Raw genomic sequence first — 19,591 nt, forward strand, 5'->3', positions numbered from 1 at the left:
GTAGAATTTAGTCTGCTGGAAGGATCATTGGCTTCCGCAGGCGGGCCTGGGTACTGACGGGGGGCGCGACGAGAACGCTGATCCATTGTCCCCCAATGTTGCCTCATGGCTCCTTGATCCCACTCGATCTCATGTTTCTTCTTCATGGTATCCGCTTCTACTGAGAGTGCAGCTAGCTCAGCTCTAACTCCCAATCGAGCAGAAGCCCTCAAAACCGAACTGGCTGAAGCACCAGATTTATATCCTGAACTGTCTGAGCTGCTACTGCAGCCTCTGCTGTTGCTGTTGCTGTCGGTTTTTTTGGCCACAGACTTTGCATGCAGTAATGAAGGCGTGGCCTTTGCCATTCATACTTGGGCTATGGGGGTCTTCAACTGATACTCTTCATTGCTTGAAGATTCTTCGGTACTTTCAGAATCGGACTCGCTGTCCGAGCTGGTATTGGCCTTCTTGGCCGCAGGCTACTTAGCTGCAGCAGCCGCCTTGACCAGCGTGGGATCAGCTTTCCTCTGTTCAATTGTTATGACAGGTTTTAGGGTTGCCTCTTCATCACTACTGTCTGAGTTGTCGTCTGACAAGTCACTGATTTCCATTTTACTCACTCCTGCGGCTAGTCACGCCTGCTTTTGCATTCTGAATTTTGGGAGGTGGTACAGCAATGTACAAACCTTGTTGTGCTTTGACTTTTGCAGGAGACTGTCTGAACTGCATCTGAACTGTCAGACTCTTCAATGCTTGAATTTTCATCTTCCATTCTGGCACCTTGTTGCTTCACACTTCCAGCTACTAAGCTCGTAACATGTGACATAATTTCAGATAATCACTTCTCTGCCTTTTTCATGAAGCCATTGAATATCCATTTCTTATCTTCAACCCACTGGGTGTGTCTTCTGTGTTCTTCCCAAGGCAGCAGTGAACACTGCAGTACATCTTGTTTCTTGCCAACTTGGTTTCTTGGTAGAGGTTCCATAGGTGGCTCATATTAGATTTCACCTTGATCACATTCTGTTCTGATTCCATTAGATTTTTCTGTGTATTAATTAATCTGTTAACCTGTAACCATAATTTGTTTCTCTCTCTCTCTCTCTCGGTTTCCCTCAAACAGGCAGTATGTGTATTATCTGTTTCTTCTCGATACACGAGTTCTCTGTAGCTACCAATGGATTTGTTAACTTCTTCCCATATCAAGTTCTTCTTTCTTTGGGTTTCTTTAAGTTGTCTGGGACTTTCTTCACCACCACGTGGTTCATCTGGTGTAGCTCCATCTTCATCTTCTAATTCCATGATTTTAAAGAGGTCTTGGCAGATTGCCAAGTCTTTAAATTAATCGAAAAAAAGTCTCTGCTAGTAGCTGTGGCTCTGTTTTGTCAACATTTCTTTCAAAATCATAACATACTGATAATGCAGAGAATATCTCTGTAACTCCAGGTGCAAAAATATGATGCTAATTCAAATGGAATGCATTTATCACAAGCAATTCAAAACAATCCAAGGTCGGTCTGCTTTCCCCAGACAAGCTGGAGAAAACGACTGTGGTGGGACTGATAAACAACAACGACGAGTCTGCCTGCAGGGATGAAGTCCAAAAACTGACTGTTTGGTGTACCAAGAACAACCTGGTACTCAACCCATCAAAGACAAAAGAACTGGTCGTTGACTTCAGGAGGAAGAGGAGAGAGGAACCTGCTCATTTATACATCAAAGGAGACATGGTGGAGAGAGTCACTGGCTTTAAGTTCCTGGGAATAAACATCTCCCAGGACCTCAAATGGCAAATGAACACCGTCACTCTCGTGAAGAAGTCACATCAGCGGTTGTATTTCCTGAGGTCTCTGCGGAGAGCAAACGTCTCACAGCCGCTGCTGCTGTCCTTCTACCGATGCGCCGTGGAAAGTATCCTCTCCTATGGCATCCTGGTGTGGTTTGCTAGCTGCACTGTGGCTGAGAGGAGGGCGCTGCAGAGAGTTATAAAAACTGCACAGAGCATTACAAACGCTCAACTGCCCTCCTTGGATGAAGGCCACAAACATCAAGCAAGACACATCCCACCCTGCCAACCACCTTTTCTCTCTGCTACCCTCTGGGAGGCGATTCAGGTCTCTGAAGGCTCGCACCGGTAACTAAAATATAGTTTCTACCCATGTGTGATTAAAGAGCTTAATGCCAACAGACAACACTGGGGAAGCAAAATGTAATTCCAAGAAATGCCGCCAAATTCTTTTTAAATACTTATTTATTATTTTACTAATAAATGTACATATGTGTCAATGGTTGTCGTGTATGTATATATTTTTTTTAACCGTAGGAGATGTAATGGAATTTTGTTGCACTGTATTGTACACTGACAATAAACATATTCAATCATTCATTCATTCATTCAATCATTCATTCAAACACTTTCTGATGGCTCCGTTACAGAAGTCTTTTAACAAAGCTGTGATTTCAATTCAAAGAGTAATAATCGATTTGTACACTCAAATCCTTAGATACGTCTTCAGATAAGTCTTGATGCTGTCGATAGACCTCAAGGCCTCATCTGGCCGAGATCTTTATTTCCAGTTCCTCTTGGAACCACTTTCTCCTCTGGCTAAGCCTCTCCAAGAATCTTAGCCAATCTTCTGTCCCAATCTCTGGGACTGGTATTGTCTTCAGTTCCCTGACTGGAACCAGTCTTCTTCTGGCTAAACCTTACCGAGATCTTAGCCTGGTCATCCTGGTTCGACTTAACCTTCTGTCCCACTCTCTGGGACTGGTATTTAACCCCCCTGCCGGAAGTATCCTTCTACTTAATGTAGCGGCAGATTTTCATATCTTTAAGGTAATTAGCACCCTAGCCGTTATTTAGTTGAGAATGGTTGAAGGGGATGTCTTCAAAACGCATGCGAGGTCACTCACAGAGACCTTCAAAGCTTCTTCACAGATATGGCTTCAAAACACAGTCTTTTGATGAATAAATGCTTTATTGCTGATAGAAAACAGTAATATACATCCAAATTTCTTCCAACTCGTTACTACAATCTCCAGCTTATTGCTTTAGACATTAGAAACCTCCTCATGTCTCCGTAACACTGGCAAGATCTGGCATGTGAGCCGCATGGCCCGCATTATCCCGCATGGTTGAAGGGTTAACCTTCCCCATCGTCTCTCCAAACTAATCTAAAAACTAAACTTCTGCGCAAGCATCTAAGCTCCAAACACGCCCAAAAACACATCATAAATCCCACCCACAATATAATGGGCAGTCTAAAATTTAAAGGTACATGCCATCCTCAATGACATGCAAAACAGGCCTAATGGCCACTACAGTTATAAACCACAAACAGCAACTGGTCCAGTACATGCCCCGAGGCATCCACAAACATCCAGTCCGACAAACAAATTTCTACCATCTTCCATCCATGAACCCAATTCTCTATCCAGTTGGCTAGTGTAAAGTAATATAGACGTCGTCCTTAGTCCTTCACTAAGTCTTTATTAAGACACTACTTCCACACGTCCCAGCACTGACCACAACTGGTCTACACACGTACTGGAACCTACAGGGGAGGGTGCATGCAGAGACTACAGTTATACTACAAAATGTGGGAGTGTCAATATGGTAATGAGGTAACTACATATATGGTTTCATGCATAACCATCTACATCCTTTCCCGTAGAATAAACAGCAGCAGGGTAATTATACAAACCTGCAATATAGTGACAGTATCAATTATCAAACAGCACAATACTAAGCAAAGTCGCCATACCGATCAGGGGCCCGGACAACTCTACCTGAGCGGGTCCGTACAGCACCCTCACTCCCCTCCCCCAAAGAGAAAGGCAGGGGCAGAGAACAATGAGGGGATGGTGGATCAGGCATCAAAACAGGGGGCTGACCAGAAACCGGTGGACTGAGAGGCGAATAAGAAGGAGAAAGAGAAGAAGTAGAACCAATAGGTGAAAGACGTGGAGGAGACACACCGGCTGGGGAGCTGAAACCAGGAGGCACTGGGGGAGTCACGGTGGGGGCACGACAACAACAGGAGTAGGCGGCACAATCCGAGGAGGAGAGTCGGGCCACGGAGAGGATGGCTCCGGGAAAGAAATCGGGGGCGCAGGCTCACGGACAGCTAACAGATGTTGGCGACTGCGACGGTACACAGTGCCCTCGTAGTCTACTAAATAGGAACGGGGCGAGTCCGCGACCCCTACTACAGTGGCAAGTTTGGAAAACCCGGTAGGTGTCTGCATACGGACAACCTAACCCGTTGTGAGGGGAGGTAGGGGGCGGCAAGACTTGTCATGGGACCGACGCTGGATTTCGTGGCGTTGAGAAATACGGCGGTGGACCGCGTCAGGGGGACGTACCACCGGGACCAGCGACTGCTGAGAGATTGGCATAGGTGGCCGGAGGACACGGGACATGAGCCGGTGAGCAGGTGAACCCAAAACCCCATCTCTAGACACATTGCGCAGATTTAACAGTCCCTGATAGAAATCACAGTTAGACAAGCGAGACTGCTCCAGCAACGTCTTCGCGCTGCGCACAGCACGTTCAGCCAGACCGTTACTCTGAGGGAATTCAGGGCTGCTAGTATAGTGAGTAAAGTTCCATTTGGTAGCGAAGGCAGCAATTTCGGCACTTGTAAATTGACGGCCGTTGTCAGTCTGGAGCTTGACCGGGGAACCAAAGGCAGCAAAGTGACGTCGCAGCTTTCCGATGACCATCTCCGATGTGATGGTGGGAAGAAGGTCCACTTCAAACCAGGACGAATACGAGTCCACTAACACCAGGTAGTGCTTCCCACGCCACTCAAAAATACCTTTCACGATGATACCGTCCCGAACCACAAGCTCGTCTCGAACCAGGAAGAACGGGCGCATGCCAGCAGGCAGAGAGTGGGGCTTGCGGGGCCACCCGCGCATAATGACGGCAGACAGCTGTTGCAAGTCAGGGTCAGCAGCAGTGTGACTTGAGCAGGCACTGCAGCTGCTTTGAGGGGACAAAATTTACATTAAGAACGTGCAGGTCTTCTTGCTCGTATGGATGCTGGGCACAGGAGGACTGAGGTGCCCTCGACAGAGCATCGGCAACATGCATTTCCGTGCCCCTCCTGTACACAATGTCGAATTCGAACCGCTGTAGCTGTAGCATCATCCGCTGCAGACGGGCCGGGGCAGCATGAATGTGTTTGTTTAATATCGTAACCAGCGGCTGGTGGTCTGTTTCCACCATGAACCGAACACCAAAGAGAAAGTCCCGGAACTTTGAGCACGCAAACACCACAGCCAGGAGCTCCTTTTCAATTTGAGCATACCTTTGCTCCGTGTCCGTCATGGTACGAGAGGCAAACGAGACAGGCAGCAGAGAATCCCCATCACAAAGTTGCATGCAGGCTGCACCGAGGCCAAAACGAGAGGCATCGCAGGTCACCACAATTGGGAGTCGGAGATCGAAAAATCGGAGAACCGGAGTATTGACCAGCATTTTTTTCAAATTGTCAAACGACTGTTGGTGCTGCGGGCTCCACGACCAGGCAACATCCTTCTTTGTCAGAAGGCGCAACGGCGCACTGAGCTCACTGAGGCGCGGAACAAACTTGCCCAGATAGTTTACCATCCCAAGAAACCGCTGCAGGCCAGCGACATCAACAGGTGCAGGGAACTCGGAGATGGCAGCAGTTTTGTTAGGGTCGGGCTTCAAACCTTGAGAGGTAAAAATGTGACCGACATACGACACCTCAGACAGTCGGAACCTGCATTTGGATGGGTTTAGTTTGAGGTTTATCTGGCGAGCACGGTCGAGGACCTGTCGGAGATTTAGGTCGTGTTCCGTGACATCCCGACCATACACGAGGATGTCATCTACAATGATGGCACATGGGAGCCCGGCAAACAATTGCTCCATGGAGCGCTGGAAAACTTCGCTGGCCGAGCTTATCCCGAAAGGCATTCTGAGAAACTTGTACCTCCCAAAGGGCGTTGCAAAAGCTGTCAAATCAGTTGACTGACTGTGCAGTGGAATCTGCCAAAACGAACTTCTGGCATCAAGAACAGAAAATACGGTGGCTTGACCAACCTGGGCAGCAACATCCTCGACAGTCCTCATAGGGTAGTGGGGCCGCTTAATGGCAGTGTTCAAGTCCTTAGGGTTGATGCAGACCCGAATTTCGTTCTTCCCTTTTTTTATAGTAGCAACCATCGTAGACACCCAGCTAGTGGGCTTACTGATAGCTTCTAGCACCCCCAAGTTTACCATTTTGTCCAGCATAGCTTTAACTTTGTCTTTCATCGCGAAAGAAACCCTATGGGACGGACGGCACACAGGAGTTATGGAGGAATCTGTGGTAATTTTATATACGAGCGGCAGCTTGCCGAGTTGATCATCAAAGAGGTCAGGGTATTCAGAGACAGGGTCCAACACCACCCGCACCTCATGGACTGTGCTGTCGAAAGCAACCAGGCCCAGATCCTGGCAAGCCTGATTACTCAGTAGAGGCACACAATCACAATCCAATACAAAAAACGATAAGTCACGAGATGTCTTCTGTAGCTTGCAGTGGAAAGTTACCCTCCCCACAGGTGTCAGTTCCTCCCCTCCGTATGCTCGCAGCACAGAGCGATCCGCAGTCAGTTGTTCATTAGACCTTATCTGGTGGAAGAGTGATCTTGAAATTACGCTGACCTTCGCACCAAAGTCCAATTTCGCAGTGAAGGTTTTGTTATTGACAGTAACTAGCACCGATGGATCAGGGAGTCGAGTCTGGTTGTGCAGCAGAGCGTAAACACTGGCATCCCCCATAGAGATGCTGGAGTCTGAGTCGAGGTATGTGGAAATAAGTTTGGTGGGACAAGAACAAGAAGAAACAATGGGTCTGCCAGGACAGTCAGGTTTGTGAATTTTGTGGAGAAGGTAAAATCGGGCTGTGCGTGGCTGGGGAACGATGAGGTTGGAGGCTTGGGAGGGCAGGGAGCCGGAAGCGATGAAGCCAGTGATAGTGTTTGAGATAATGGCCTGGTGGGGTCATGGTGCAAGGATAAGTAGGAGGAGGTGTCTGAAATTTGGCGCCTGGTCTCAGACCGGTAGGGGTCAGCATGCCAGACTACCACGGCAACTCCCTTGTCGGCAGGTTTGATCACCCATTTGTGCTTGTTGCAGAGTGAGCGGAAGGCTGTACGTTCAGTTGTGGGGGGGAGGGGAATAATATTGGGCAGACAGCACATGGGGTCTGGGCAGCTGAAGACAAAGGTGTGCACTGTGAAGCTATTCAATTTGTGGAAAACCGGTCAGAATTAAGGCGGGGGGGGGGGGGGGGGGGGGGGGGGGGGGTGGGGGGGGGAAGATAGCTAAACATGGTAATGGAGGGGAATGTGAATATAGGGAGGGTGGCTCATGGAGGGCATCTAAAATCAGGATCAGAATTTTACGGCCAACATCAGCAGTGACAGGTGAATGCGATTGGTGCAACTTGGGAAATAGGGAGAATCGTGCAATTGGTCATGAATAAGCTGTTTCTATTTTACTCTCACTCTGGCCCTCCCAATACCTCACCTTTTCTGCAATTCACCAACACCTCCCTTGTTCTTGCTGTTTCTCTCTCTCTACACCTGCTGTCCGCACTCACTCCTCCTTGGCCAATCCCTCCCTCATTGTTCATTTCCATCATTTCTCATTTCTTTTTTAAGGCAGAGATAGATAGGTTCTTGATTAGTACAGATGGCAGGGATTATAGATCAGCCTACTGTCTATGGCTCTTCCTTTCATCTTCCCGCACCCACTCCCCCACCCCCATATGTCTGAAGAAGGGTCTCAACCCAAAACGTCACCCATTCCTTCGTTCCATAGATGTAGTAGACTTCATGGGCCGAATGGCCTAATTCTGCTCCTATCACATGAACTTATGAACCTAGTGTACACAGGACTGCTCCACCCTGCTCCATTATCATCAATTTAGAATCCTCCATCAATTACTGCCAAGACTTCTCCATCTATTCACATAGGAACACAGCAAACTGGGGTAGGCTACCTGCCTCTTCCAGTAATTCATTTTACACTGTAAAGAAAATCCAACACAACTTAGTTTTACTTTACCATCCCCTTATCTTGAACTCATGTGCCCTTCTTTGAGATTGTACCTATATATCTATATTACTAAAACTCTGATCTTGGCCACTTCCTGTTTGCGTCTTATATTGATTTTAGAAAAAACGCTACCGTGTACGGCTGTGATTTTTGGCAGAGTCCCTCTCCGTTCATCAGGTGCGGAGGATTTTTCCCATCGATGAAAAATAAAAGAGTTATTAGTGTTTTAAAAATATTAAGATTCTCTCTCCTGTTAATCATGCCATGAAGGCCACGCCCCTTCTGGTGGGAGAGACGGAGGGCTATAAAACCCAGAAGTGTGGGAGCGGCTCAGTCTCTGCAAGATGGAGGAGGGAGAGGTCATGACTCGCTGTCTTTCATGGCCTTGCACCCTGCTTGAAATGGAATTTCAAGGAATAGCCGTGAGTCAACTGCCAGCCCACCAGCCGTGAGAGAGTGAGCTGCCAGCACAACAGGCTTGAGTGACTATGCCGCCAGCCCAATAATCCATTTGGCCCACAATGTCCATACTAGCCCTCTGGAAACCAGTCCATTCAGCCTACAACACCCATACTAGCGCTCCAGAAAGCCCCCCCCCCCCCCCAACTGACCAGCAATATTGTAATTGGTGGAGAGGTGGAATATTGCGTTGGGGGACCAACCCTCCTGTGTGATGCTGGGACCCAACGGGTCCCACTTGGTCTAGTCAAAGAATATAAATCTAATTTGGAGTCACTTGTGACACAATAACCCTCCCACCCAAGGAACTAGCCAATTGAATCTCTTCTGGATCGCCCACAGTGTTGGCATATTCCTTCTCAAATACAAGTCAAGTCAAGTCAAGTCAAGTCAAGTTTATTTGTCACATACACATACGAGATGTGCAGTGAAATGAAAGTGGCAATGCTCGCGGACTTTTGTGCAAAAGACAAACAACAAAACAACCAAACAAATTATAAACACAATCATAACACACATATTCTTTTACATAATAAATAATGGAAGGAAAAACGTTCTGTAGAGTTAGTCCCTGGTGAGATAGGCGTTTACAGTCCGAATTGCCTCTGCGAAGAAACTCCTTCTCAACCTCTCCGTTCTCACCACATGGCAACGGAGGCGTTTGCCTGACCGTAGCAGCTGGAACAGTCCGTTGCAGGGGTGGAAGGGGTCTCCCATGATTTTGTTTGCTCTGGAGTTGCACCTCCTGTTGTATAGTACCTGCAGGGGGGTGAGTGAAGTTCCCATAGTGCGTTCGGCCGAACGCACTACTCTCTGCAGAGCCTTCTTGTCGGCAGAGCAATTACCAAACCAGATGGTAATGTTCCCGGACAAGATGCTTTCCACCGCCGCTGCGTAAAAGCATCGTAGAAATACGATGCCTAGGTTGTATGTTGTGTCCTCAATAAAACTCTTGTGCAATGTAACAATTCTGGATTACAACGCCCATCAATGAATGCCAATTTGGCATTTGTTTTCAATACAATCTCTTGCTACCCCTGCATTCTGTCTGAGCTGATAAATGCCCTTGCATGGACTGCTCTTGCTAAACACCCTGCTCCTGTGCTGTAAAATTAAAATCATCCTCTGTAATCTCCCGGAGAGGGTCCCGTTTCTACCTCTTTTCAATGTTCTCTTCCCCGCTACAATCTGTCTGAGGAAGGTTCCCGACCAAACCATTGCCTTTTCATGTGCTCCAACAATACTACCTGACCGGCTGAGTTACTCTAACAATTTGCATTATTTGTGTCTCCTTGTCTAACTTCCTTGTCTGTTTCAATTACCACAGAAAAATACCGATTCTGTACTGATCTGTACGATGTACAATTGTAGCAACGTTTTATTGTTATATTCAAACCCTGCCCTTACAATCAATACAGATATGCCATTCACTTTCCTAAATACTAGCTGTTCATGTATCAGGACACACAGTTCCTTCTGTATTCGATTGACTGGAAATTTCTCTCTCCATTTAGATAATAGTCAGCCTTTTCCTTCCTCTCAACAAAAGTTTTTCTTCACTACTAGCCTTCCCATTTATTTCCACTTCATGAGACGATCAGGATGCCCCACAGGCTGCTGGCCCCTCTGAGACTTGAATGTAGGCAGTATATTGACGATAGAAAATTGAGGGCCAGGAATAGCGGTGCAGTAGTAGAGTTGCTGCATTTCAGCGCCAGAGTCCCGGGTTCGATCCTTACTACGGGTGCTGTCTGCACTATTGGAAACTAAAGAGTAAATTGCAAGTGCCCTGGCTAAGATTCACAAGTGGTCATTAAATATTGGCGAGATGCCGGAAGAATGGAGGGTGGCAAATGTTGTGCCTCTATTCTAGAAGGGCTGCAGGGAAAAGCCTGAGAACTACCAGCTAGCGAGCCTAACATTTGTGGTCGGAAAGTTACCAGAGTGTATTGTAAGGGCTAAGATACATATGCATTTAGATGGACAAGGTCTGATTGAGGGCCAGGAACGACAGGTGGCACCACGAGCCGGCAGCCTCGCCAGCAGCTGTTCGTCCTTTCCATATTTTTTTTGTTTTTAGTATGTGTAAAAATGTGTTTTAGTGTGTGTGTGTGTGTGGGGGGGGGGGGGGGGGGGGGGGGCAGGAATTGGGGGAAACTGTTTTTTAGTCACTTACCTCGGTGGAATGCGACTTTTCTCCTCATTGCATTGCACTGTGGTGGATCCTCATTATATTCTATTGTGTATTGTGCTCTTTTGTTTGTATGGCTCCATGGTAAGTCAAATTCCACTGAACCTTAATTGGTGCATGTGGCAATAAATGTGAACTTCAACTGGAACTTAAGGATAGTCAGCATGGTTATATATGTGGGAGGTTGTGCCTCGTGCATCTGATTGAGTTTTATGAAGATGGGACCAAAGAGGTTTATGAGAGCAGAGCTGTAACCGTTGTGTATATAGATTTCAGCAAGGCATTCGACAAGGCATGGTTGGCTGCTGTGGAAGGTGGGATCACATGAGATCCAAGGAGAGATATCTGGGTGGATAGAAAATTCAGTTCATGGAAGGAAGCAGAGGGTGATGGTGCAAGGTTGCTTTTCAGCACAGTCAAAGCAGGACTGTGGGTTTTCAATGCCCTCGCTTGTCCACTTTTTCATTGTTCTGACCACAGGCTTAGCAGATTTCAGTTTCTGCCTGTAGGTCGGAATAAGGTGAACCAAACAATGATGAGCGAGTCCCAGAGCCGCACAGGGAACAGGGCGATATGCGTTCGTGATTGTAGTACAACAATGATCGAGTGTTCTCTCCCCTCTGGTGGTGCAGGTAACGTGATGTCTGTATTTGGGAAGCACTCGGATGAGGTTAACCTTGTTAAATCCCCCAAAGCAATGACCATGGAGTGCGGGAAGTCACTCTCTATGCTCATTACCTCGTCAGGGAGTTATGTTTGCGCCTCACGTACGTCGGCGGGGGAGGGGGGGGTGTTGGGTGGGGGGTGTAAACTCCAGCGAGAATAAAGATAAATTCGCTCGGAAAATAAAAGGGTTTGAAATTTATGAAAAAAGATTCCAGATTAGGAGAACAGAAGTTAGACAGTACCGTGATGTCGCTTCACCACCCCTGGTTAGTGTAGAAACATATTCCACCGCCTCTTGATTTCCCCACTGTCTCTGCTTCGCGGTCCGCTCTGTGTAGTTGAAAGCCAGCCAGTTGCAGCGCATTTTCCGGGGTCGACTCACACAGCCATGTTTCAGTGAAGCACAAGGAAGCGGCTTGAGAGAAGTCCTTGTTTGTTTGGCACACGAGTTGCAGTTCGTCCACTTAGTTGTTGAGAGAACGTACATTTGCAGGGAATATTCTCGGGAGCGGTGTGTGTAATCCTCGTGGCCGGAGTCGGGTGAGTGCTCCAGAGCGCTTCCCCTGGGTCCTCCTCTGTCTCAAGACCTTGAACACTGCCTTGAAGCCACAGCCCCGCCGACGAGTATGTCCAAATAACTCAGCGAGTGAGAGAAATCCGGAACAATGTTTGGAGCTACCGAATATCTGATGTCAATGAGAACCTCTCTCATGAAAGTAATCTTAGTGGGATTTTCACAGACGACACAAACAAACAAACACAGACAAAACATTAAGGAGCAGTGCACCGTGGCAGCCATCGTCGGCACCAGCAGACCCAGAGTAGGGGAATTGAGAACCAGAGGACATAGGTTTAAGGTGAGCAGGAAAATATTTAATTGGAAATGGAGGGGTAACATTTTCACACAAGGGGTAGTAGATGCATGGCATGAGCTGCTGGAACAGGTAGTTGAGACACCTACTATTACAATGTTTACATAATATTTGAACAGGTACATGGATAAGGTAGGTTCAGAGGGATATGGGTCAATACAGGCAGGTAGGACATGTGTAGTTAGTCGCATGTAACATGTGTATGTTAGACATCGTGGGGAAATTGGAACCAAGGGCCTGTTTCCACGCTATTTGACTGTATGACTGTCTATGACTCTATAAGGAAATGATTCGTGAGACTGTTCATTAGTAATATCTATCTGGTCTGTAAATTACCCATTTGATCCAGCTCTGTCTTCCTTGTGATAACCAGTCTTTAGTCCATGTTGACACACAATTCTCGAATACCATGTTACCTTCTGCACTGTACAAATCTCTTTCCTTCTCACAATCTGCATCCTGTCCAAAGGTGTCACCCTCCATCTGAACATATTGTTTTGTGAACCACATAATGAGTTCCCTTAAAGCAGCAGGAAATATTTTTGATATGTCCAAGTAGGTGTTTGAATGTCCAAGTTACAAGGCATCGAGCGCTCCCCTCTGTGCTCCTGTCGAGCTCACATTAGAAACATAGAAACATAGAAATTAGGTGCAGGAGTAGGCCATTCGGCCCTTCGAGCCTGCACCGCCATTTAATATGATCATGGCTGATCATCCAACTCAGTATCCCATACCTGCCTTTTCTCCATACCCTCTGATCCCCTTGGCCACAAGGGCCACATCTAACTCCCTCTTAAATATAGCCAATGAACTGGCCTCAACTACCCTCTGTGGCAGAGAGTTCCAGAGATTCACCACTCTCTGTGTGAAAAAAGTTCTCCTCATCTCGGTTTTAAAGGATTTCCCCCTTATCCTTAAGCTGTGACCCCTTGTCCTGGACTTCCCCAACATCGGAAACAATCTTCCTGCATCTAGCCTGTCCAACCCCTTAAGAATTTTGTAAGTTTCTATAAGATCCCCTCTCAATCTCCTAAACTCTAGAGAGTATAAACCAAGTCTATCCAGTCTTTCTTCATAAGACAGTCCTGACATCCCAGGAATCAGTCTGGTGAACCTTCTCTGCACTCCCTCTATGGCAATAATGTCCTTCCTCAGATTTGGAGACCAAAACTGCACGCAATACTCCAGGTGTGGTCTCACCAAGACCCTATACAACTGCAGTAGAACCCCCCTGCTCCTATACTCAAATCCTCTTGCTATGAAAGCCAACATGCCATTCGCTTTCTTTACTGCCTGCTGCACCTGCATGCCTACCTTCAATGACTGGTGTACCATGACACCCAGGTCTCGCTGCATCTCCCCCTTTCCCAATCGGCCACCGTTTAGATAATAATCTGCTTTCCCGTCTTTGCCACCAAAATGGATAACCTCACATTTATCCACATTAAACTGCATCTGCCAAACATTTGCCCACTCACCCAGCCTATCCAAGTCACCTTGCAGTCTCCTAGCATCCTCCTCACACCTAACACTGCCCCCCAGCTTAGTGTCATCCGCAAACTTGGAGATATTGCCTTCAATTCCCTCATCCAGATCATTAATATATATTGTAAATAGCTGGGGTCCCAGTACTGAGCCTTGCGGTACCCCACTAGTCACTGCCTGCCATTGTGAAAAGGACCCGTTTACTCCAACTCTTTGCTTCCTGTTTGCCAGCCAGTTCTCTATCCACATCAATACTGAACCCCCAATGCCATGTGCTTTAAGTTTGTATACTAATCTCTTATGTGGGACCTTGTCGAAAGCCTTCTGGAAGTCCAGATACACCACATCCACTGGTTCTCCCCTATCCACGCTACTAGTTACATCCTCGAAAAATTCTATATGATTCGTCAGACATGATTTACCTTTCGTAAATCCATGCTGACTTTGTCCAATGATTTCACCACTTTCTAAATGTGCTGCTATCCCATCTTTAATAACTGACTCTAGCAGTTTCCCCACTACCGATGTTAGGCTAACTGGTCTGTAATTCCCCGTTTTCTCTCTCCCTCCCTTCTTAAAAAGTGGGGTTACGTTTGCTACCCGCCAATCCTCTGGAACTACTCCCGAATCTAAGGAGTTTTGAAAGATTATTACTAATGCATCCACTATTTCTGGAGCTACTTCCTTAAGTACTCTGGGATGCAGCCTATCTGGCCCTGGGGATTTATCGGCCTTTAATCCATTCAATTTACCCAACACCACTTCCCGACTAACCTGGATTTCACTCAATTCCTCCACCTCCTTTGACCCGCGGGCCCCTGCTATTTCCGGCAGATCATTTATGTCTTCATTAGTGAAGACGGAACCAAAGTAGTTATTCAATTGGTCCGCCATATCCTGGTTCCCCATGATCAACTCACCTGTTTCTGACTGCAAGGGACCTACATTTGTTTTAACTAATCTCTTTCTTTTCACATATCTATAAAAACTTATGCAGTCAGATTTACACCAGTAAAGGGACAGCCAGGGTCTCTACTGTTCAAGCTCACCTTACTAATGGTTGGCCTGGATACACATTGTGATATTCTCCCGACATGCATCTAAAGTGTTCTCGTCCCACCTGCCAATGTTTAACCCAGAACCCTCTAAATCTTGAATAGACACAGAATGCTGGAGAAACTCAGGGGATCAGGCAGCATCTCTGGAGAAAAAACTAAATGACATAGGTTTGATGTGAAGGGGAAAAGACTTAATACGAATCTGAGGGGTAACTATTTCTCACAAAGGTTGGTGGGGAAATAGAACAATTTGCCAGAAATGAGGCAGGGACTATCCCAATGTTTAAGAAACTGTTAGACTTCTCCCAAGATGCTGCCTGACCCGCTGAGTTACTCCAGCATTTTGTGTCTATCTTCAGTGTAATTCAACATCTGCAGTTCCTTCCTACATTCTCTAAACCTTTCCTAGCCATTCCTTTTTCAGCCCTATCTGATCACTATTTCCATCACACAGCTGCCGCTGCAAATGATATTGGCATTGAGTTTGAAGTCTGCGAAGGAGCTGTTGAGCGGAATGGACTGTTTCTGTTAAGTAACTTCATAATAATTCGCTCTTTTTCCAGCAGCCATTTGAGAAACACTCAACAGGTTAATTTTGTTAACATGAAACGTACAGACGGTGAACAAAGAGCTTTTCACGTCAATGATGCAGATAAAACATAGTGAAAGGTCTCATGCAAATGGGCTATGTGCAAACATGCAAATAAGGAGCGGGATTAGTGGAATGGTGGGGAGAGAAGGGGAACAGAGACTCAAAGAGAGACACAATTCTGCCCTGCTCTGCCATTTTGTTTGTAATGGAAAGCTCATTTGTACTTTTCATCCCGGTGGTGGACTGTGGCGCGGGGAAAATTATGTTACAGGTAACATTTGATGAAAGGTCACAGATGGAAACCGAGCCACACATGTTCATGTAGAAATGGGAGGGATTGTCAGATTGGAGGGACAGGGAGTGCAAGAGATTAAAAAAAAAGAAGGAGATGTAAGAAAAAGGGGGAAAAGAGAGAGTTTATTGAGTTTAGTTCATTGTCGCATGTACCGAGGTACAGTGAAAAGCTTTTGTTACCTGCTAACTAGTCAGCGGAAAGACAATACATGATTACAATTGACTCATTCACAGTGTACAGACACATCATTAACAGAATAACGAGAATAAAGTTTAGTGCAACATAAAGTCCAGCAAAATCTGATCAGAGATAGTCCGAGGGTCTCCAGTATGATAGGTAGTAGTTCAGGACTGCTCTCTAGTTGTTGGTGGGATGGTTCAGTTGGGAAAAGCTATCCCTGAATCCAGAAGTGTTCATTTTCACACTTTATACCTTTTGCCGGATTGGAGAGGGGAGAAGAAGGAGTGACGGGTGAGGTGGCTCAGCGTGAGGTGGTCATGGAGTCAATGGAAGAGAGATTGGTTTGGGTGATGGTCTGGGCTGCATCCACGATTCTCTGCAATTTCTCACGGTCTTGGATGGAGCTGTTCCCAAACAATTCTGTCATGCATCCCGATAACGAGAGAGAAGGCTTGTACCTGTGTTGTACTATGTAGAGCACTGGCCGCACTCTTATCAATATTCTTTAAACCCTTTCCAGCTTAATGATGTATTTCCTGCAGTACCCTATCCAGAACTCCACACAATACTGCAAGTGCAGCCTTATCAATGCCTTATACAAAATTACAGCATAGCATCCCAATCCCAACAGATGGAATGGATAAGAATGGAGAAAGAGGATTGTTCTCTGTACGATTTAGGAGCAATCCTCTTCTCCCCGATAAAATTGAACAACACATTATATAAGAAGAATCCAATTGTACATAATACGATACGAATTTGGAAACAAATAAAATTAACTTTAGAACTAAGTAACTAACTTAAGTGCTAACACCAATAGTGAATAATCAGGTATTTAAACTATCTCTTATGGATAAAACATACAGACAATGGGAAAGATTGGGAATCAAAAAGGTAGGTGACATGTATGAAATGGGAAATCTATTATCATTTCAACAATTAAAATTAAAATTTAAACTGAATAACAACCAATATTTTAAATATCTACAGATATGTGACTTTATGAAGAAATATATAATTTTATTAACAGGAAACGTATAGACGGTAAACAAAGAGCTTTTCACATCAATAATGCAGATAAAGTCTCATGCAAATGGGCTATGTGCAAACATGCAAATAAGGAGCGGGATTAGTGGAATGGGTGGGGAGAGAAGGGGAACAGAGACTCAAAGAGTTACACAATTCTGCCCTGCTTGCCATTTTGTTTGTAATGGAAAGCTCATTGGTACCTTTCATCCCAGTGGTGGACTGTGGCGCGGGGCAAATTATGTTACAGGTAACATTTGATGAAAGGTCACAGATGGAAACCGAGCCACACATGTTCATGTAGAAATGGGAGGGATTGTCAGATTGGAGGGACAGGGAGTGCAAGAGATAAAAAAAAAGAAGGAGATATGAGAAAAAGGGGGAAAAGAGAGAGTTTATTGAGTTTAGTTCATTGTCGCATGTACCGAGGTACAGTGAAAAGCTTTTGTTACCTGCTAACTAGTCAGCGGAAAGACAATACATGATTACAATTGACTCATTCACAGTGTACAGACACATCATTAACAGAATAACGAGAATAAAGTTTAGTGCAACATAAAGTCCAGCAAAATCTGATCAGAGATAGTCCGAGGGTCTCCAGTATGATAGGTAGTAGTTCAGGACTGCTCTCTAGTTGTTGGTAGGATGGTTCAGTTGGGAAAAGCTATCCCTGAATCCAGAAGTGTTCATTTTCACACTTTATACCTTTTGCCGGATTGGAGAGGGGAGAAGAAGGAGTGACGGGTGAGGTGGCTCAGCGTGAGGTGGTCATGGAGTCAATGGAAGGGAGATTGGTTCGTGTGATGGTCTGGGCTGCATCCACGATTCTCTGCAATTTCTCACGGTCTTGGATGGAGCTGTTCCCAAACAATTCTGTCATGCATCCCGATAAAGAGAGAGAAGGCTTGTACCTGTGTTGTACTATGTAGAGCACTGGCCGCACTCTTATCAATATTCTTTAAACCCTTTCCAGCTTAATGATGTATTTCCTGCAGTACCCTATCCAGAACTCCACACAATACTGCAAGTGCAGCCTTATCAATGCCTTATACAAAATTACAGCATAGCATCCCAATCCCAACAGATGGAATGGATAAGAATGGAGAAAGAGGATTGTTCTCCGTACGATTTAGGAGCAATCCTCTTCTCCCCGATAAAATTGAACAACACATTATATAAGAAGAATCCAATTGTACATAATACGATACGAATTTGGAAACAAATAAAATTAACTTTAGAACTAAGTAACTAACTTAAGTGCTAACACCAATAGTGAATAATCAGGTATTTAAACTATCTCTTATGGATAAAACATACAGACAATGGGAAAGATTGGGAATCAAAAAGGTAGGTGACATGTATGAAATGGGAAATCTATTATCATTTCAACAACTAAAATTAAAATTTAAACTGAATAACAACCAATATTTTAAATAGCTACAGATATGTGACTTTATGAAGAAATATATAATTTTATTAACAGGAAACGTATAGACGGTAAACAAAGAGCTTTTCACATCAATAATGCAGATAAGGTCTCATGCAAATGGGCTATGTGCAAACATGCAAATAAGGAGCGGGATTAGTGGAATGGGTGGGGAGAGAAGGGGAACAGAGACTCAAAGAGTTACACAATTCTGCCCTGCTCTGCCATTTTGTTTGTAATGGAAAGCTCATTGGTACCTTTCATCCCAGTGGTGGACTGTGGCGCGGGGCAAATTATGTTACAGGTAACATTTGATGAAAGGTCACAGATGGAAACCGAGCCACACATGTTCATGTAGAAATGGGAGGGATTGTCAGATTGGAGGGACAGGGAGTGCAAGAGATAAAAAAAAAAGAAGGAGATATGAGAAAAAGGGGGAACAGAGAGAGTTTATTGAGTTTAGTTCATTGTCGCATGTACCGAGGTACAGTGAAAAGCTTTTGTTACCTGCTAACTAGTCAGCGGAAAGACAATACATGATTACAATTGACTCATTCACAGTGTACAGACACATCATTAACAGAATAACGAGAATAAAGTTTAGTGCAACATAAAGTCCAGCAAAATCTGATCAGAGATAGTCCGAGGGTCTCCAGTATGATAGGTAGTAGTTCAGGACTGCTCTCTAGTTGTTGGTAGGATGGTTCAGTTGGGAAAAGCTATCCCTGAATCCAGAAGTGTTCATTTTCACACTTTATACCTTTTGCCGGATTGGAGAGGGGAGAAGAAGGAGTGACGGGTGAGGTGGCTCAGCGTGAGGTGGTCATGGAGTCAATGGAAGGGAGATTGGTTTGCGTGATGGTCTGGGCTGCATCCACGATTCTCTGCAATTTCTCACGGTCTTGGATGGAGATGTTCCCAAACAATTCAGATGTTCCCAAACAATTCTGTCATGCATCCCGATAAAGAGAGAGAAGGCTTGTACCTGTGTTGTACTATGTAGAGCACTGGCCGCACTCTTATCAATATTCTTTAAACCCTTTCCAGCTTAATGATGTATTTCCTGCAGTACCCTATCCAGAACTCCACACAATACTGCAAGTGCAGCCTTATCAATGCCTTATACAAAATTACAGCATAGCATCCCAATCCCAACAGATGGAATGGATAAGAATGGAGAAAGAGGATTGTTTTCCGTACGATTTAGGAGCAATCCTCTTCTCCCCGTTAAAATTGAACAACACATTATATAAGAAGAATCCAATTGTACATAATACGA

Source organism: Leucoraja erinacea, chromosome 29 (genome assembly GCF_028641065.1).
Source record: "Leucoraja erinacea ecotype New England chromosome 29, Leri_hhj_1, whole genome shotgun sequence".
Classification (NCBI taxonomy): Eukaryota; Metazoa; Chordata; class Chondrichthyes; order Rajiformes; family Rajidae; genus Leucoraja; species Leucoraja erinaceus.